At 43.2% G+C, this 10,215-nt stretch overlaps 1 long non-coding RNA gene across 1 annotated transcript; it reads left to right on the plus strand.

Moving 5' to 3' along the window:
* Window positions 1–2,038: 2,038 nt before the first annotated feature.
* Window positions 2,039–9,923, plus strand: LOC310844155. The gene is made up of 3 exons (XR_014563991.1): window positions 2,039–2,123; window positions 6,695–6,756; window positions 9,502–9,923. It is a non-coding gene; the product is annotated as an uncharacterized lncRNA (long non-coding RNA).
* The last annotated feature ends 292 nt before the right edge of the window (window positions 9,924–10,215 follow it).

Below are 10,215 nucleotides of genomic sequence, written 5' to 3' on the forward strand. Positions count from 1 at the left end.
GGATTTGATATCCCGCTTTATCACTACCCGAAGGAGTCTCAAAGCGGCTAACAATCTCCTTTCCCTTCCTCCCCCACAACAAACACTCTGTGAGGTGAGTGGGGCTGAGAGACTTCAAAGAAGCATGACTAGCCCAAGGTCACCCAGCAGCTGCATGTGGAGAAGCGGAGACGTGAACCCGGTTCCCCAGATTACGAATCTACCACTCTTAACCACTACACCACACTGGCTCTCTCTCTTCTGAGTCAGAAGAATCCCCCAGAACATCATGCAGAGGAGGAGAACGGGGGGGGGGGGGGTCACTCTGCCTGGAAAACTGTAGTGCTTGAAGAGACAGAACATTTGCCACAGCATGATGTTGAATTCCACCTCAGGAGTTTACATAGAGAGTATAACAACCAGCTGTTTCCAGGTTCTTGGCCTCATCATCAAGTCCAGCAAATCTAATTTAATTAATGCAACTCTTGCATAAGCATGAATATGCCTGTTCTTTGTATTAATTTTCCAGCCAACTTGTTACAAAGATTAGGTAAATCCTAAAGGCTTAAAGCTGCCTTTGGAACTTATCCTGAGCCTTTCTGCTGATCGGAGTCATGACAATGGCTGCAACTGAAAACTGAAATGTCTGTAGCTACTTCCTCTCGTAATTGAGTCATTGCTTTCATTACCTGGGATGTCTGGCTTCTCTGGGCACATGCAAGTGTCATTTGGGTGCAGGCTCTGAAAGGCACTCTTAAGAATGAGCCTGGTGTTCTGTAAATTCTTTTTATAGTTAGTCATTGCATTCTTACCAATGGCATTCAGAATCAAGAGTGTGTATTTGGGTGCTAAGTGTCATAGGAAAGGGACTGAAAATAAAAGCATCAATATCATAAGGTTGTTATATAGATCTATGGTGCAATAACACTTGGAATACTGTGTACAGCTTTCGTCACATCTCCTCAAAAAGGATATTGTAAATGATCTTCTTTCTTGTAGTTTGGATCCATTGCTCCGAGAAGCGGACACGGAGCAATGGATCCAAACTACAAGAAAGAAGATTCCACCTAAACATTAGGAAGAACTTCCTGACAGTAAGAGCTGTTCGACAGTGGAATTTGCTGCCAAGGAGTGTGGTGGAGTCTCCTTCTTTGGAGGTCTTTAAGCAGAGGCTTGACAACCATATGTCAGGAGTGCTCCGATGGTGTTTCCTGCTTGGCAGGGGGTTGGACTCGATGGCCCTTGTGGTCTATTCCAACGCTATGATTCTATGATTCTATGATGATCACCATCAACATTAATTTATTAATCGCTTTTTACACAGCAGTTTCAAGGCAATTTATAACACACACACCCTGCTAAAAACAGTTAAAAACTAAAAACGAACAAACACAGCCAATTTGAAACAAAACTAAGGTCCCTTCTCCTGCCAACCTAGCAGTTCAAAAGCACGTCAAAGTGCAAGTAGATAAATAGGTACCACTCCAGCAGGAAGGTAAACGGCATTTCCGTGCGCTGCTCTGGTTCACCAGAAGCGGATTAGTCATGCTGGCCACATGACCCAGAAGCTGTACGCCGGCTCCCTCGGCCAATAAAGCAAGATGAGCGCCACAACCCCAGAGTTGTACATGACTGGACCTAATGGTCAGGGGTCCCTTTACATTTACCTTTTTAAAACAATACAAAATAGATACCTATGGCAGAGATCCATTTATCCAAACAGAACAAAAATGTCTTCAATGGTTTTTAGGAAGTGCAGACAGCATCTCAGCAGGAATGCTATTCCACAGAAGAGTAGCAGCCACACTAAAAGTCCTCCTCTGGATTGCTGTGGCCCTGGGAAAAGTTCAGAAAGGGGCAACCAAATTGATCAAGAGAATACAGCATAATAAGGAATCTTTTCTAGAAGGAAAGGTTATGACATATATAGGGGTTTTTTGCAGCCGGAATTCACTCAGGCGAGTGGCATTGCCATTATAAAAGAACAAGGGAGTCTTTGTGGTGAGTTCCAGAACCGCTTTTTCTAGGGGGGGAAATAGCACTGTATGAGGTCATGGTGTGCTTTTCTCCCTCTCTCATTCTGCTAGAACCTGGGACCAACCAACAAAGCTGAATATTGGAAAGTTCAGGACAGACAAAAGTAGGTACTTTCCCCCACAGCACAGAGTTAAACTATGGAATTTGTTTTCACATGATGTAGTGCTGGCCACCAACTTAGATGGCTTTACAAGTGAATTAGTCAAATTCATTGAAAATAAGGCTATTCGTGACTGCTAGCCATGATGGCTATGCTCTGTGTCCACTGTCAAGGACAGTATGCCTCTCTATCTCATTTCTGGGAATCATAAGTGGGAACAGTCTCTGACTCAGGTCCTCTTAGTGAGCTTCCCATAGGCATCTGGCAGGCCCCTATGAGAACAGGATACTTGACTAGATGGAGCTTTGATCTAGTAAAGGTAAAGGGACCCCTGACCATTAGGTCCAGTCATGGCCGACTCTGGGGTTGCGGCGCTCATCTTGCTTTATTGGCTGAGGGAGCTGGCGTACAGCTTTGGGGTCATGTGGCCAGCATGACTAAGCCGCTTCTGGTGAACCAGAGCAGCACACGGAAATGCCGTTTACCTTCCCCCCGGAGCGGTACCTATTTATCTACTTGCACTTTGATGTGCTTTTGAACTGATAGGTTGGCAGGAGCAGGGACCGAGCAACAGGAGCTCACCCCGTTGCGGGGATTCGAACTGCCAACCTTCTGATCAGCAAGTCCTAGGCTCTGGGGTTTAACCCACAGCGCCACCCACGTCCCTTATTTTGATCTAGTAGGACTCTTCAAATGCTGTTATTTTCCTGAGTTCAAAAAGGAAAAGTAAAGATGAGTATAATCTACGGAGGTGAAGACGTGCTCAAAACCACTTCGCCTAATCTTGTACATTGGTTTTCAAAGTTAACTGCAAGTGGTTTTGAGAGTGGAAGCCATGTTGACTCATCCAGCCTAATCTCTGAAATGCACACATGCACATATTGGTATACATTTATTGTAGAGACGTTTGCATCTGACTTGTAAATTTAAACCAAGTTCTAAATTGCAATTGATTTTCTATGAGATCAAATTTAACCCACATTAATGCAAAATACATTCTTCTTAATAAAGGATTCGCACTGAATAGCAGAGAAATTCATGGTGATTAGCGACTCAAGGGAAAGTATGTTGCCCTTTCTTGTTACAGATAATTTATCACCTGAAATGTCTATCTGGTTTCCAAGGCAAAGTGTAAGCAAAGTTAATGAGATATAAATGACATTTTATTCTTCATCATTTATTCACACAAATTAGTAAAATCAGCTTTTATGGAAGGTTTCCATATTTTCCCCCACGTTTTGTCTCTGACAAAACAAATAAGAAAACTAGTTTGAAAACATCAGAAAGGTAGTGATCATGAGTAATTTTAATGATATGGTCGGTCTGGGACCAGAAAAACCTGGATTCAAATCCTGATGAATCATGAAGCTGATTGAATAGCATTCAGCCAAGCTTTATCTTTCACTCAAATATACCTTCCAGATCTGTTGCAAGGGGTAAGTGGGGCAATTACATGTTTCCTGCCCTGAGTTCTTCAGAAGAATGATGGGGTACAAAAGTAATAAGTAACTTCCCCATATTAGTTACTGGGATAGAGACTGAAAAGAATATTCTTGTGTACAAGGCTACCTTCCATCTCCATGGTCCTCAGGCAGCTTCCATGGTTCTGGCAGGGCAGGTGGTTTGAGCTGGGTGAGTGGTTTGCTCTAGTTGCCATTTCAGTTTCTCATAATGCTCCCCCATCTCCCTTTAGCTTGTCTCTAGGGTATTGTGGGGGAATGCCACTGATGAATCATGGGTGTCAGGAGTCCCGGTTCCTGTCTTGATAACACAGCAAGCGTAGTTAATTAAAAAGGAATATTTATTGCAAAAACAGAGCTCGCCAGATGGCTCTAACAAGCCGCCAGTCTCACCAGTCATGATGACTCTTCTGAAGACTGCTTCCTGCGAGACCAGAAGCAACTGAACTTTCGCTAGTGAGGTCTCTTGTTTTGCTTCCTGTCTTGCAGCTCTCCTATTTGCCGAGACCTTGGGCTGAGAGGGTCAGCTCCCGCCTCTTCCCCATTCTCTGAGAGGCTGTCTCTTAGCTCTTTCCTGCCTGATAAACTACTTCCTTCTCTGTTTGCGGTACTTTGCACTTCTCAGGAGCATTGGCAGGGTTCCGGCTCGCTCTCAGTCGTTCCCTTATCAGCCAGCATTCCAAGGGGCGGGGGAGTTGGCACTAGCTGATGCTCATCCTGTCTGGCAGTTAACACTCTCTGTTCCTGACTGTTTCCTTCAGCTGGTTGCAAACCTTCCCTGGGATTGGGCTGCAACCCTTCCCTGGGATCTGGCTGCAACCCTTTGCTGGGGGTTGGCTCATTCATGACAATAGACAATGGCTGTACACCTCTACCAGTTAAGAAAGCCAATGGCTGAGGGGTAATGAGCACATTCCCCAGGGAACCTGAAATCTGGACGCAGCATCGCCCAACTGGCTGGTTCCAACCTGTCTGTGCCAAATTTTGCAACAGAGAAATGTCAGGATGCTCCCCTCAACCCCAGTTTGCATCCAAAGAAGCATGAGCAAATGGCACAGCCCTGTTGAGCTTCTGATGTAAGAAGGTTTGTTCATCTCACCACAGTCTAGAGACTCAAACGAAGTGCTGTCTGTCATCGTTGCCTTGCAACCTGCAAAACTTCCCTGAATGTGTTCATTGTCAATATGCCTAAGAGGGAAGCTATGTGTTTTGAACCTTTTATCTATCCTCTTTTATCTCCAAATATATATTTTAACTATATTTTGATAAGGTTTGAAACCTTGACACCTGGAAAAATATGGCCTCTGATAGATGGCTACATTCCTTATCCACACCTTAGTCTGGGAGGTGCAGATCAAATTGGATAATATCAGAATTTACAGAAATCAAATTTCTCCAGAGAAATTGGGTTGCTCTTTCTATCTCTCAGCAACCTGGAAGAGATAGAGATAACAGGATAAAAGTGCCTGTTCAGGGCATAATTCTACAGTAGATTCCAACATACCAATATCTGTTTTCAATAAGGTCAGGAAAGATACCGCAGGCAACACCATATCTAAAGAACAGCCCTTAGAACAGCCCTTTATTAGCCAGTTCTTTTCATAGGTGACCCTCTGAAACACATTTACATAGGAATCAAGGAAGCTGCCTTATACGGAATCATCCATCGGGCCATTTAGCTCAGTATTGTATATACTGATTTACAACACTGTCTCTATTGTTCCAGACAGAGGACAATTCTCATTCCTACCTAGGATGCAAAGTTGTTGCTGTTTCACTGAGCTATGATGGTGGTGTTAGCAATGATTTATTTATATGCCACCCATCTGACTGGGTTTCCCCAGCCAGTCTGGGTGGCTTTGAGCAAACTAAAACACCAAACACTGTCAAACATCAAACATTAAAAACTTCTGTATTGTCAGACGGCAGAGGAGCCAACCCCCATGGCAGGTTGCCAGAAAGGGATAAGAAAAGGAAAAGTCCTTACCATCTGCTTTTCTTCAATATTTACAGAGATAGGCTTGAGAATGCAGCTTCTTGGAATAATGGCGTTGTCCAGAGTAAATCCCCCCTCTCTCCCACTTCCTCATTCATCATCTCTTCTACAGGTGGCGCTGAGGGCCTTTTGCTTCTGAGCTCTTTGATCTCCTACTTTTAAGGCTTGCTGGGTTCTGGGAGATGGTGGGTCTAGAATGCTTCCCAGTGACAATGACAACATGTCAGCCAGCTGCTCCAGCTCTGCCTCCTCCTCCTCTCCAATTACTTCCCAACTTCCTCCCTCATCTTCCTCTGTGCTGTGACTTCCCTCAAACCCCTGTTGTAATTCTGAACTGTCTTCTTCTTCTCTGGAAGGGTCAGGCTAGAGAGGCGGTCTCCACCATTTGTCCTCTGCCCAGTCCCTGACACCTATACAGAGCTGCCTTTGAAACCCACCATAATCTTGAATCCCTTCCCAAAATTTCAATTTTCATACGCTTTACATCACGTCTGAACGCTGTTAATGAAGCTAGGTGTAATGGTTCTAGGGGTTGCTTGTGCGTAAATCGACGCCACACCTGGCTGGGTTACCTGGGTGAACCCTTTCTGTCCGGACAGCCACTCACCCGTGGCTGTCTCAATTGCTGGCAGAATCCATCAGTGGGCGTTTCTTGAACTTCTTCCAGCAAAGAAGCTCTTTGACGCCTAGTCACCGCCTACTCTCCCTGCGCGGAAGCCTTCTGCGCAGGGAGGGTGTGGGCAGCGGAGGACCCGTGCTCTCCCCGCTGGTCTTTGGCGAGGAGTCATGGAGCCACCTCGCCGATTCCCCCATCTGCCCCCCTTCTCTACTGGTGCTACGCTGAATTCCTTCCCCCAGAAGATGGGCTGCTTCTCTCCCTCCCGGGACGCTCTCCGGAACCCCTCTGGAGCCATCTCTCTCCCTCTGGCTCTGATGGCAGTTCCCTGACACTAGGGAATGGAAATAAAACCATCTATCCATCCCATCTAATCCAGCCTACAGCTGATATAAAACAAGGCTGACTCAAGCCTCACATGTGGAAACAACCTTAGCAGACCTTATCAGCAGGGCTAACTAGAATAACACGGAATGTTAATAGTTTCTGTTCTTTTGGCATGAAAGTGACAAAAAACGTTCCAAACACAGCTGAGGTGGGAGACAACCGTTCACTGCTGCCTAATCAGGTAATTAATATAAACACAGAATTGTTTCCAAGGGTTCCTTGTCTGATTTACATTTTTGAGAGCAATTGATTTATTATGAAGCTCTCGATGACAGAAATGCCACCTTGCAGATGAACAAGTATTTGAATGTGCATTCGGATTGTGCATTGTTTTCTGCATTAGCCAACTAATAACTTGGGACAGACTCATCAATATAGCTCTGTAACGTACCACCTTTCCATGTGTTCACCTGTAAGTCCATTCTACCACATTTCTGCATGAAGCGGTATTAAACTAAACAAAATATATTCTGAACTAAAATTTAAATGCAAAGCACTAAAAAACCATGCAGCATAACCCTTCCAACTCTGCAAATTTTATGATTTTATGATTCTATGTTGTCAACAGGGTGGAATTATTATTATTATTACTACTACTACTATTATTATTACTATCATTATCATTATTATCATCATTATTATCTTATACCCCACCCATCTTACCGGGCCTCTCCAGCCACTCTGGACAGCTCCCAACATAATATTAAAGGTAAATGTAAAGTTAAGCCCAGTCGTGAATGACTATGGGGTTGCGGCGCTCATTTCACTTTGCATGCCAAGGGAGCCGCCGTTTTCCCAGGTCATGTGGCCAGCATGACTAAGCCAATTCTGACAAAGCCAGAGCAGCACATGGAAACGCCATTTATCTACCTGCTGGAGTGGTACCTATTTATCTAATTGCACTTTGTGCTTTCGAACTGCTGGGTTGGCAGAAGCTGGGACCAAACAACGGGAGCTCACCCCGTCACAAGTTCTTGAACCGCTGACCTTCTGATCGGCAAGTCCAAGCTGCACAGTGATTTAAATCACAGTGCCACCCGCATAACAGAATATTAAAAACACAATAAAACATGAAACATTAAAAACCTCCCTAAACAGGGCTTCCTTCAGATGTCTTCTAAAATTCAGAAAGTTGTTTATTTCCTTGACATCTGATGGGAGGGTGTTCCACAGGGCGGGTGCCACTACCGAGAAGGCCCTCTGCCTGGTTCCCTGTAACTTAGCTTCTCGCAGCGAGGGAACCGTCAGAAGGCCCTTGGTGCTGGACCTCAGTGTCTGGGAAGAACGATGGGGGTGTGGAACTCGCCACCTAGGAGATAAAATATTGTTAGTTGGTGATGGCAAGTTAAGAAATAACCATCAGGCCATCACAAAACTAACTGGATTCCATTAGTTGATCTCAGTATCCTTCCAGGCAGTGGAGAGGAAGATAGTCTTGCATAGAATTATAAAATTTGGGAGAACAGGTTCTTTGAGATTCCTGCATTGCAAGGGGTTGGTCTCGATGACCCTTGGGGTCCTTTCCAACTCTGACGGTTATCGATTTGTGGTATCATGGTGGTGGGCTTTTTCACTGCTGGCACTAATGAACTCATGTTCAGAGTTTAAAGTTGTTATAGGCTTTGTATGCAACAGGATCTCAAAACTGTTTCAGTGTTTAATAGGCAGCTAGTGCAAGTCCTTTATAAAATGATATATAGAGTCCTATATAAAGTCCTATATACAGTCCAAAATAAATATATATTTAAAAGGATGCAAGTAGTCCTATCAATCCTTGATGTATCAAAATCCCATGTATTTTGATGAACTTTCACTGCCAGATAAAAATGCTTAGGACGTACAGAATTTAACAGAAGTGGGGAATCTAGAGTTCCAATGTCAGGGTGCTAGATTCTGGGCTGCTACTTTTCAATTTGTTTGGTTACTTAGACTGTTTATATGCTGCTTATTATTATTATTTATTATTATTTAATATTTATTAAGTTTGCATACTACCCTTCATCTGTAGAACTCAGGGCACTTTACAATATAAAATACAATATAAAAAAAAAAAACACAACACAAAATACATGACAGAAACAAGAACAAAAGACCTGAGAAACTCTCTGAGTGGCTTGAACGTCATCATAATGAAAATGTCCTCATGTTGTCCTCTGAAGCAAGGGTCAATGACCTGCTGAGCAGGTCAGTGTTGCTTAGCTCCTGATGAAGGCATTTAATGTTGATATGACTACTAAAATCGTTGGACTAGATGACCCTTGGGGTCCCTTCCAACTCCGCAATCCTATGATGCTATGAAGATTTTATGCTTTTCTGCCTACATCATACCTGCATCTTTTGCAAATAGGAGTCAGCTGCACCTTTAGATTAAGTTTGTGAAGGGTTAAACCACAGGCAACATGGGATTTGTCAATAAGAAGACTGATAACCATTTGCCCATCATTTGGTAACAGTGCTTTTAAACCTACACCGCTAATTATGGCCCAGTTGAAAAATGGAGTGAGATCCCAGCAGCGAAAATGTCGATAGGAGGTTTAGAAAGGATTGATCTGGTGTGAGCTGGAATGGAAGATCCAATGGAAAAAACCCCAAAAAGCTTTAATACACTTCCAGAAAGTTTTAAAAGTTTAGGAAGCTTTGTAAATTTGGAGACTGACTACCTAGAAATAATACCCTGAAAAGCTGCAGATAAATGGTAATTTGTCTATTTGTATAAATAGTTATTAAATGTTAAAAGTGGAGTCTAGATGTTGAACTCCAACTTCCATCAGCTCCAGCCAAAATGGGCCTTTGTCAAGGATGATGACAGTTATATAGTCCAACAATATCTGGAGGACCATAGGTTCTCCATCCTTATCCAAAGAGAGGTATGTTCACATGTCACTATAATACCATTTGGTATTATTCTTTGCCCATTTACTTGTAGGCTGAGGATGCCACGATAAGGAGAACAGGATGTAGCTTCCTTGGAGACAGTTTCCATAACCTGGCACCAGACAAGCACATGAAGGTTCAAAACAGAGAACCAACTATATTATTTGCAACCTGACTCTGGACTGCATATGGAGGCAGAGGAAAGAAGAGAGAAACTTAGTTGTTTGGGAACAGGAAGAAGCTGTTACTGTATCTCTTAAAACTACACATATATCAGCCTTGTTGGGGAATTACTCTTTGGAGAAATAAATCAAAAGTCAAGAGCTGAAGAACTGCATGTTGCAAGGGGCCTTGGGATCTGGAAGATCCCATTCAAACAAAACTGCCTAGGGATGCAAGGCAATTTTCTCATTGGGGAACTGCAAACCTCTGGCCAATTACTTCTGCGGCCATAAATGTGACAATCAGTCAGAGCAGAAGTGAAAGCAATAAGAACCTGCCCACAAATCCTCTTCCATTAAAATATATTGTGCGATTTGACACTTTGCATTTTTAAGGTTCTTCTTAAGAGATGTAATAATACAATAACAATGAATAAAATAAATTTGAACAGATTCCATTGATTATACAGAAAGCGGTAAAATCGTATTGAAGATTTAAGAGTGACTAATTCTAAACCTTTCCTTCAAGAAAGCAAATGAAAATGGTTAATGAGGAAAAGTTCCTTGTAGATATTTTCAAACTATAGATGCTATAGAATTCAGTG

This window comes from Podarcis gaigeae, assembly GCF_964106915.1.
Source record: "Podarcis gaigeae genome assembly, chromosome: 5".
Classification (NCBI taxonomy): Eukaryota; Metazoa; Chordata; class Lepidosauria; order Squamata; family Lacertidae; genus Podarcis; species Podarcis gaigeae.